The sequence below is a fragment of the Ursus americanus genome, chromosome 20 (assembly GCF_024610735.1).
Source record: "Ursus americanus isolate L20-20 chromosome 20, mUrsAme1.1.p, whole genome shotgun sequence".
Lineage (NCBI taxonomy): Eukaryota > Metazoa > Chordata > Mammalia > Carnivora > Ursidae > Ursus > Ursus americanus.
The window spans coordinates 8,618,021-8,629,478 of NC_142146.1; the positions used below are offsets into that span (position 1 = coordinate 8,618,021).

Here is an 11,458-nt window from a genome sequence, read left to right on the forward strand (position 1 = left end):
TTTTTTTTATAATGATTTTTTATTATGTTAGTCACCATACAGTACATCCCCGGTTTTCGATGTAAGGCTCGATGATTCATTAGTTGTGTATAACACCCAGTGCACCATGCAATATGTGCCCTCCTTACTACCCGTCACTGGCCTATCCCCTTCCCCCAACCCCCTCCCCTCTGTAGCCCTCAGTTTGTTTCTCATAGTCCATAGTCTCTCATGTTTCATTCCCCCTTCTGATTACCCCCCCTTTCTTTATCCCTTTCTTCCCCTACTGATCATCGTAGTTCTTATGTTCCATAGATGAGAGAAATTATATGATAGTTGTCTTTCTCTGCTTGACTTATTTCACTTAGCATTATCTCCTCCAGTGCCGTCCATGTTGTAGCAAATGTTGAGAACTCGTTCTTTCTGATTGCTGAGTAATATTCCTTTGTATATATGGACCACAACTTCTTAATCCAGTCATCTGTTGAAGGGCATCTCGGCTCCTTCCACGATTTAGCTATTGTGGACATTGCTGCTACAAACATTGGTGTGCATATGGCCCTTCTCTTCACTACGTCTGTATCTTTGGGGTAAACACCCAGTAGTGCAATGGCTGGATCATAGGGTAGCTCAATTTTTAACTTTTTAAGGGACCTCCACACTGTTTTCCAGAGTGGCTGTACCAACTTGCATTCCCACCAACAATGTAGGAGGGATCCCCTTTCTCCACATCCTCTCCAACAAGAAGACAGAGTTTTTCAAAAGTGCTATTCATGATTTAGTAGAATTAGGAGTTTGCTACCATGTTGTTTAACAACAATTGCTTATATTGCTCATTTTCTGAGATTTCATTCCAATAAGAGCTGCATATCATTAGCTTGGTTTTATGGCTGCTGGTAGTCAGACTTCCTGGAAATGGAAATCATTTCCAGTTGCTATCTTAAATGAATTTTGCTCATTGTGTCATGAAAGTTGGGCTCTGATGAAGTTTCTGCTGTAGGTGGCACACTGAATACCCTCATAATTTTCTTTTTATTCCTTTTGATACACACGAGGAGCCCAAAGCTGTCAAGGATCCCAACCCAGGCGCGCCTGGGTGGCACAGCGGTTAAGCGTCTGCCTTCGGCTCAGGGCGTGATCCCGGTGTTATGGGATCGAGCCCCACATCAGGCTCCTCTGCTATGAGCCTGCTTCTTCCTCTCCCACTCCCCCTGCTTGTGTTCCCTCTCTCGCTGGCTTTCTCTATCTCTGTCGAATAAATAAATAAAATCTTAAAAAAAAAAAGGATCCCAACCCAGCAAAAGTTGGTGGCTTCATTCTAAGCCTTTTTAAGGCCATAATCAATAGAGCCATTGGCACCCATCACCCCCTAAACTCCAGGCAGGGGAGCTACTCACTGGGAGGCAGCAAGCAAGTGGGCTGCTCCTGGCTCCTTCCCTGGAGTCAGGGCTGGTCCCAGACTGGGTTCAGCTGTCTTCCTAGTCTCCTCCAACCTGGAAAAATTCAGGCTTCATCTTTCATGCTTTGACACTTTTGGAAAGTACTAACGAGTTATTTTGTAGAATGTTCCTAAATTTGTTTGGTATTTTCTCATGATTATATCAACATCATGCATTTTTGGCAAGAAGTGATTATATAACCTTCTTTTTTTTTTTTTAACTCAAGACTCTTTTTTTTTTTTTTAAAGTCTATTTATTTATTTATTTGACAGAGAGACGGGAGCACACATAGGCAGAGCAGGAGGCAGAGGGAGAGGCAGGTTCTGTGCTGACCAAAAAGCCTGATGTGGGGCTTGATCCCAGGACCCTGGGATCATGACCTGAGCCGAAGGCAGATGCTTAACCAACTGAGCCACCCAGGTGCTCCGATATACTCTTTTTAGTGCATGATATCAAGGGGTACCTGATGTCCCATTAGTGGTGATTTTAATTTTGATCACTTGTTTGAAGTGCTGTCTGACAACTTTCTTCATTATAAAGTTATTGTTTTCCCCTTTGTAATTGATCGTATCATGTGGGGAGATACTTTGACACTGCAAATATCTGTTTCTCATATGTTCATCCTCCGGTTTTATATATCCATCAATGATTCTTGCAGGCGATGATTATAACTCTGGTGCTTGCCAAATGGTGATTTTCTATTTCCATCATTCCTTCTATATTATTAATGTAGAATTCTACAGTAAGGAAGAGCTTTCCTTTTCTCCTGTTAATTCAAATATTATATAAGCACGGACTCAGGTATATTTAGTCTATGGGTTATAATCTATTACTATCACTATTTATTTTGTTGCTAAAATTGTCCCAGGTTTGGTTATTGAGGACTTCTTCTGGTTGGCTTCTGTGTCCTTCTGACATGCCCCTGTCATTTTGGGGGCCATTCCTTACCTTCTGGCAACACAAACACCCCCCCCCACTGCCCTGCATTTTGCACTTTTCCTGCTTCAGCCCTGGGACCAACAATTTCTCCAAAGAACCCTCATTCTTTTACTTAGAAACCAAGATCTGAGTACTAGGTATGATCATTGCTATGAGGTGTCACTGCTTGTGGGCCATCTCAGTGTGCAGGGCTAGAAAATATATACCCAGCTTCTCTCTATCTCTCCATATGTGTCTGAAGTTGTGAGTTCTTACTGGTACCCGTGATTCCAGTCTAAGGCCATGGTCTTCCTTCTAGTCTTCCCCTGTCCTTGGTTGTAACTCTTTTCTCTAGCAGAAATCTAGCTCTTATTATCTACCATATAGTTATTTGCTTTACTAAACTATAGTTATTATGTACTCCATGTACATAAAGCAGCTTCAGAAGTGTGAATTCATATCCCCGTGATAAACAGAAGCACTAACTAGAATACATTTTGGTACAATTCTTATCTTCAGCTTTGTATCATTGATAAACTATTTTCCAAAGTTACTTAAGCTAGTTCTTTTCTTCTCTGTCCCCGTCAATGGGGTTATGATGTTTAGTTATAATACACTTAGGTTTGCCATTTGGATGTTTGCCTTGTCCTGATTAATTTTAATAATTTATTTGAGGAGGGGGTCGTATGTGAGACACGCTATGGTTCTAAGGGTCAGAATACAAAAACTATCTTTAGAGAAGCATCACTTCCCTTCATCCCTTTACCTCCATCACCTGTTTGCACGTGCTCCGTCTCATACATAACCAATCTCATTAACCTGTGACTTACGTGTCCTGTATTTTTTTCCCACAAATGAGCATATACCTTATAGCTCCCTTTATTATATGCAAGGTAGCATACTATACATATCCTTGAGCATAGTGCTTTTCTCACTAACCATGTGGCTTGGAAATCACTCCGTATCAATTCATAGAAATTTTCCTCCTCTTTTTCTTTCTTTTTTTTTTTTTTTTTTGCAGCTGCATAATATCCCATCGGCAGATGTACCATCTTTTATTCAACCACTCTCCTAAGTATGAACATTAAGGTTGTTCCTTATATTTTGCAATACCGTCAATGCTGCAGGGAATAATCTTGTGCCTATGTATTTTCTTATTGATGAAAGTGTACCTTCAGGGTAAATTCCTAGAAGCAGGATTGCTGAGTCAAAAAGCTAGTGCATATATAATTCTGTCAAGTGTGTCAGAGGTCTCCAAGACCACCCCCAGTTCTGGATTCACTAGATGCACTCACAGGCCTCAGAAACTGTTATACTCACAGCTAAAATTTATTACAGCAGAAGGATACAAAGCAAGGTCAATAAAGGGGAAAGATGCATAGGGTGGAGTCTAGGGGAAACAGGCACCAACTTCCAACAGTACTCTTCCAGCAGAATTACACAGCACACCCTTACCCCCCGCAGCAATGAACAGTAGCAAGATAGGTCAAGTCTTTTCTGCCAGAGAACCTTCCTTGAGCCTGAGTTGAGGGTTTTTACTGCTGGGATGGGGGTTGGGGGGGCAGGGAGGTGTTGGTCACACAGGCACAAAGTACCTTCATGATTAACTGCAGTTACTGAAACTTCATGACTCAATTTCAGACCTTAGGAAGGAAGGAGATGTTCCCCATAAGGCACAAACCACATAGACAGGCTGGTACAACATGGTTCAAAGTTCCAAGCATGCAAAATAGTCTTATCAGTTTGTAGCACAGAGCTCAATTCCCAGAGGCCAGTTGAGGACCAGTCACACATTCAGGTCCTAGGAGAACAGGCAAGACTGAAGCAACTCAGCTGGGTTAACTCTCCTGCATATTAGGTATTGCCAAATTGTCCTTCAGAAGGTTTGCACCAGTTTGCATTCCCATTAACAGTGGGAATTTGTCTCTTCACAGTCTCACCAACAAAATGTGTTGTCATGGTTTTTAATTTTTGCCAATCTGATAGGTAAAAAATGTTCTTTGTTGTATTGCTGTAAGTTGCATTTCTCTAATTTCAAGTGAACTTGAACATTTTCCCATTAAAATGGTTTATTTTATAAATTGAATGGCTTTAGGTATACAGACATGTAATTGACTTATATATTCACATTATACTCAGCTAGTTTGCTAATTTCTCCTTTTGTTTCTAATTATTTGTAGATTCTTTGGGGCTTTATTTTCTTCTTTCCATTCTTTATGCTTTTAACTTCTCTTTATCTCATTGCACTTGCTAGGGCTATCAGTATGATGCTGAACAGGGGATTGTGGACACTTTTGTCTTCTCTCTCATTTTTAAGGGAATAATTCTAATATTTCCCCATTTTAGGATATCTGGAGGGGTAGATTCTCTTTATTAGATCAAAGAAATTCTAATTTTTCTAGGATTTACAAAAAATCATGAATCAGTGTTGAATTTATCAAATGCATTTTCTGCATCTCTAAACATGATCATATGGCTTTTCTCCTTTAATCTACTAGATAAGTATTTATGTATTTTCTAATAGTAAAACCATCTTTGCTTTCCTAGTTTAAAACTGACTTGACTGTGGTATATTTTCCCTCTTTATACACTATCAAATTTGATTTACTAACATTGTACTTAGAGCTTTTACATCTATTTTTACGAATGAAATGGATCTATAATTTCCATTGTTGTACTATAGAACTGAAGTTTTGTTACTGAAGTTAGAATGATTGGAAAGTTTCTCTCTCTTCTTATTCCCTGAAAAACGATTGTATACACTGGAATAATCTGTTACATACAAGTTTGGTAGACCTCCCGTAGAACATTTTGGGTCTGGTGTTTTCTTTGTGAATTTCTGCTTTCATTTCTTTATTTTTTTAAATTTATTTTTTATTTCATTTTTATTATTTTTTTTTTTAGAAAGAGAGAAAGAGTGAGATGGTGTGTGCTGCACAGAGGGAGAAGGAGAGAGAGAATCTCAAGCAGACTCCCCATTGAGCACAGAGCCTGATGTGGGGCTCCATCCCAAGACCCTGAGATCATGACCTGAACCGAAATCAAGAGTCAGACACTTAACTGACTGAGCCCCCCAGGCACCCCTGCTTTCATTTCCTTCATCATTGTAGAACTTGTAAGGCTTTCTATTTATTCTGGAGTCCATTAGATTCATTTTGTTTTCAGAATTTAATTCATCTAAGTTTCAAATTCATTGGCATAAAGTTAATGTTAGCATTTAGTTAATATTTTTAATCTTCCTGTGTCTTTATATTCCTTTTTGCATATATAAAAGATTAATTGTACTTTCTGTTTTTAAAATTTTGTATTTAATTTCACCAGGGGTGTGTCTCAATTACTCATCTACTTAAAGAACCAATTTTGGACTTTGTTGATTCTCTTACTATATTTTTGATTTCTATTTATTTCTGTTTTAACTTTATTATCACCTTCCTTTACTTATTTGGGTTTATTCTACTGTTTTTTTCCCCACTTTTTATCATGGGAATCTTATTTATTTTCAGATTTTCTGATTTTCTATTATAAAGTAGTTAAAGTTATAAATTTCCCACAGAGTACCACCTTTTATACCACCCACAAGTTTTAATATGTTATCACTCATTATGACTCATTTATAAATATATTAAAATTTCCATTATGATCTTTTTTTGACTTCTGGGCTATTTACAAATTTTAAAAATCTTATATGTATATATTTATAAGACTTAAAATATAAATATAGTTATAGATATATTCCATGTTCATGGGTCAGAAGACCCAATATTTTATTAAAATGTCAATTCTTCCTAACCTGACTTATAGGTTCAATACAAATCTCAACAAAAAATACAGCAAGCTAGAAGGGTGCCTTGGTGGCTCAATTAAGTGTCCAACTCTTGATTTGGGCTCAGGTCATGATCTCAGGGTCATGAGATCAAGCTCCGTGTCTGGCTCTGTGCTCAGCGGGGAATCTGCTTGAGATTCTCTTCCTCTCCCTCTGCTCCTCCCCCTGCTTGCACTCCCCCTCCCCTCTAAAATAAATAAATAAATATTAAAAACAAACAAACAAACAAAAAATCCAGCAAGCTAGGGGCACCTGGCTGGCTCTGTCAGTGGAGCACGTGACTCTTGATCTTGGGGTTGTATGTTCCAGCCCCATGTTGTTGGGTATAGAGATAACTAAAAATAAAATCTTAAAAAAAATACAGACAGCTATTTTGCAGATATCAACAAGCTGATTCTAAAGTTCATATAGAAAGGCAAAAGACCTAGGAGAATCACCACAGTAGTGAAGAAAAACAAAGTTGGAGGACTCACAATTCCTGATATAGAGACTTACTATATAAAGCTACCATAATCAAAATGGCATGGTATTGGCAATAGAATAAACACATAAAGCCATGGAGCAGAGGAGAGCCCAGAGGTAGACCTACATACAGTCAACTGATCAAAGATGCAAAGGCAAGTCAATGGAGAAAGGACAGTCTTCTGTAATGATTGAATGGACTGTAACCATTGAATGTCCATAGGCAAAAAAGTTAATCTAAACATAGATTTTACACCCTTTACAAAAATGAATTCAAAGTAGATCATAGGCCAAAATGTAAAACACAAAACTACACATCTTCTAGAAGAAAACACAGGAGAAAAATCTAGGTGATCTTGGGTTTGTCAATGAATTTTTAGATACAAAACTGAAAACAGAATATATGAAAGAAAAAAAATTGTTAAGTTAGACTTTATTAACATTAAAAACTTCTGCTCTGCAAAAGATGTTGTTAAGAGAATAAAAAGGCAGACCACAGGCTGAAGAAAATATTTGCAAAACATGTATCTAATAAAAAGACTTGTATCTAAAATATACAAAGAACTTAAAACTCGACAACAAGAAAACAAACATCCCAAATTAAAAATGAGCAAAAGATCCAAAGAGATAATTCACCAAAGATAAATAAACATATGAGAAGATGCTCAACATTATTTGTCATTAGGGAATCACAGTTTAAAAGAATGAAAAAATGAGATAACACTACATATCTATTAAAATGATTAAAATCTGGGGTGCCTGGGTGGCTCAGTGGGTTAAGCATCTGCCTTTGGCTCAGGTCATGATTCCACGATCCTGGGACTGAGTCCTGCATCGGGCTCTCTGCTCAGCGGGGAGCCTGCTTCTCCCTCCCCCTCTGTCTACTTGTACTCTGTCTCTCTGTCAAATAAATAAATAAAATCTTTAAAAATAAAAAAAATAAAATAAAATAACTAAAACCCAATAAACTGACACCACCAATTGCTGATAAAGATGTAGACAAACAAGCATTTTCACTCATTGCTGGTGGGAGTGGAAAATGGTACAGCCACTTTGGAAGATCGTTTGGCAATTCTTACAAAGCTAAACATAGTTTCACCATGTGCTCCAGCACCTGTGTTCCTAGGTATTTACCCAACTGATTTGAAAATTACACTCACACAAAACCTGCATGCAAATGTTTAGCAGCTTTATTCACAATTGCCAAACACTGGAAATGACCAAGATGGTCTTCAATAGGTGAATGGATAAACTGTGTTTAAGTGAATATAGTAGAATATTATTCAGTGATTTAAAAAAGAGCTATCAAGCCGTGAAAAATTATGGAAGACCCTTAAAGTGCATATTGCTAAGTGAAAGGAGCCAGTCGGAAAAGCTATATACTGTATGATTCCAACTATGCAACATTCCGGAAAAGGTAAGATATATAGTAAAAAGGCCAGTGGTTACCAGGGGTGGGAGAGGAGGGAGAAAGGTTTAATAGGTGGAACACAGAAAATTTTTTTAGGGAAGTGAAATTCTTGTATGACACTCTATGGTGTCCTAGTGGATACATGACCCTATGCATTTGTCTAAACCCATAGGACTTTAGAGAGCAAAGAGTGAACCTTAACATATACAAATTTTTAAAAAATCATTTAGGAAACCAAGGGATCCCAGGATGGAAGGCATACTAACCACAACTGTATTACAAATGTATGTGACATACACAAGAATTCTAAATTAAGCTATTAAGCTGTTTGTTAGTGACTTCTAATTTAGTGGCATGGGAGTCAAAAGACAATTTCTTTTTTTTTTTTTTTAAGATTTTATTTGACAGAGATAGAGACAGCCAGCGAGAGAGGGAACACAAGCAGGGGGAGTGGGAGAGGAAGAAGCAGGCTCATAGTGGAGGAGCCTGATGTGGGGCTCGATCCCATAACACCGGGATCACGCCCTGAGCCGAAGGCAGACGCTTAACCGCTATGCCACCCAGGTGCCCCCAAAAGACCATTTCTGACCATTCTCTCAAATTTGTTGAGGTTTGCTTTCTTGGCTGGTACATGATCAAGTTCTACGAATGCTCTAAGTAGGCATGAGAAAAGTGTGTAATCTCTAGTGGTTAGATGCAGAATTTTACAAATGGCCGTTAGAAAAAGCTTGTTAATTGTGTTATTCAAATAATCTTTATCTTTGCTAAGTTTCTGTATATTTGACCCCTTGGAAAAGATGCACTGAAATTTCTCATTATGATATTGGAGCTGTCACTTTCTCCTGTTAGTTATACCCATTATTGTTGTATATATTTGAAGATCTTTGTTAGGTTCATATATATTTAAAATTAACATTTGTGGTGTAGTGAACTTTTATCTTTAGATAATTAATCTCTCTATTCCAAATGATACTTTATCTTTTTTATTTTTTCTGCTAGTAATATAGCTAAATCAGCTTTCTTTTGATGACTGTTTGCCTAATAGAACTTATTTTAAAAAGATTTTATATATTTTTTGAGAGAGAGACAGAGAGAACACAAGCACGGGGAGGAACAGAGGGAGAGGGACAAGCAGACTTCCTGCTGAGTGGGGAGCCCAATGCAGGGCTCGATCCCAGGACCCTGAGATCATGACCTGAGCCGACGGGAGAGGCTTAACCAACTAAACCACCCAAGCACCCTGCCTAATGGAACTTTTTCCATGCTCCTACCATCAGCCTTTCATGTTTCTGCTTTAAATGTGCCTTCTTACAGGGTGACCAAATTGTCACACAAATCAAAACTCTTATGAGAGAGTAAGGGGACACTATGAGTCATTACACTAGCACAGGGGATGTAAACTGGGTGTGTTCTGGGAGAACTGGAAAATACTGGCCATCCTCTGTAAAAACAGCATACGAATTCAACTTTTAAAAGGCCTAATGCATGGGGCATCTGGGTGGCTCAGTTGGTTAGGTGTCCAACTCATGATTTTGGCTCAGGTCATGATCTCAGGGTCATGGCTCCACACTCAGCAGGGAGTCTGCTTGACTCTGCCCCTCCCCCTGCTCTATAAATCAATCACTCATTTAAAAGGCTCAATGCAACCATCTCTTTTAACTAGTGATAATCAATGTACCGTGTCTCATTTCTCCAATCGCAATCATTGTCATCCACTTTTCCCGTTTCTTTCATTTTCTCTTCCCTTGACTACTTCTGGATTGAGGGTTCGTATTTGTTTTCCCCTTCAGTCTACCTTTCCCCACTACTGTTTTCTAGGTATATTACTGGAATGGTTGTCCTTGAAATTTTATCATGCAAATGTACCTCTGAACTCTTGATTTCTCTGTTCTACACCCCAAATAATAGAAAGGCTGTAGGATACTTTAGCTCAGATTGTCTCCCTCCTGACATATATTATTGTTGCCCACCATTCGACCTTTTTCCCCCACAAAAGGACAGGATTTTTATTATTGAATACAGTCAACAGTTGGATTTGCTTACATGTTTGCCACATCTGATCGTTCATTATTGGCATCTGAGACTGTCCTTCTGAGATAGTTTCCCTCTTTCTTATTCTTTAGAAACTCCATTAAATCAGGTCTCGTACATGAATGCTTCCTCAATTTCTGACTAGCTGTAACTGTCTTTATTTTACCCTAGCTCTTGACAGATAATTTTGCTGAGTCAACAATTCTAGATTGGCTATTATTTTCTTTTTTTCTACAGACTTTCACTCTCTTCTGGTTTCCTTGTTGCTTATCAACTCTTGTTTCTTTACCAAAGACTGTGAACCCTGCTCATGTGTCAGTGATCTGTCTTCTCTCTAGATGTTTTTGAAGACCTTCGTCATTGATGTTCTGCAGCTTTTTTACAATGTGCGTAGCCACGGGTTTCTTCTTTATGGATTCTGCTTGAGATATGCTGCTTCCTGGGTCTATGGATTCATGTTTCCCAAGTTTTTAGAAAATGCATTGCTTTTATTTCTTTAAATCTTGCTTCTCCATTTCTCCTACTGGGCCTCCAACTGGATGCATGGTAAACCTTGTATCTCCTGAGTCTCTCTGCCTCTCTTTCACATTTCGGCTGTGAGTTCCAGTGTAATTCTCCGTGTCAAATCTGACTCGGCTTTTTCCCTTTTAGTGTTTCCATTTCTTTTAAAAGTTCAGTGTCTTCCCTCCAAAAATGTCCTTTTGCCAGTTCTTGTTGTGAGTTCATCTTGTAATTATGACTTTTGTGTCTTTGAAAGTTTGTAGGATAGTGGTTCTATGAACTCTGCTTCTGACCGTTCCAACACCTGCAGTCAGGAGCTGTTGGTTCCTGTTTCTGTTGACTCAGAATGGATCACCTTCTCACGACTTTCAGAACCTTTCGTTTTGAACTCTTTGCTTGATCTGCTTAATATCCTTACAGTCAGTATTGCTATCTCCCTTCCCGCCTCCCCCTTTCCTGCCTTTCCAGTTAGGCTCTATGCTGCTCTACACCACTCTACCATTTTGATGCCCCAGGCCTGGCTCCCAACATCTGTGGTTACCTGGCTACTCCTGATCCAGATATTTTCGGGGCAGGGGGGAGTTATTTGTTTTTTGGAAGAATTTTCCCTGGAGATCTCTCCTACCTTTTGCAAGACTGGCAGTGTCTGCCTGTCTCTGTAACCAAAGTATCAGTTGTGGGGAAGCTGTGGGAGAGAAAGCTCCTCAGGACTTATTCATGACAATGAAAGCATAGCATTTTCTACAACATTTACAAAATCCTAAGTGCACTGAAAATCAAGGATGGGTGGGGCCCATGGGGAACAAATTACGTTAACTAAGAAACTTCATAAGTGCAGGAGGGAACTACAGAGAACATAAAGGCTGGAATCCAAACTTCCAGTTAGTGGCTCCC

At 38.8% G+C, this 11,458-nt stretch overlaps 1 pseudogene; it reads right to left on the reverse strand.

Annotated features, from left to right (window-relative positions):
* Positions 1–827: 827 nt before the first annotated feature.
* On the reverse strand, positions 828–3,139 carry LOC123792774 (small integral membrane protein 19 pseudogene; annotated as a pseudogene).
* Between the last annotated feature and the right edge of the window lie 8,319 nt (positions 3,140–11,458).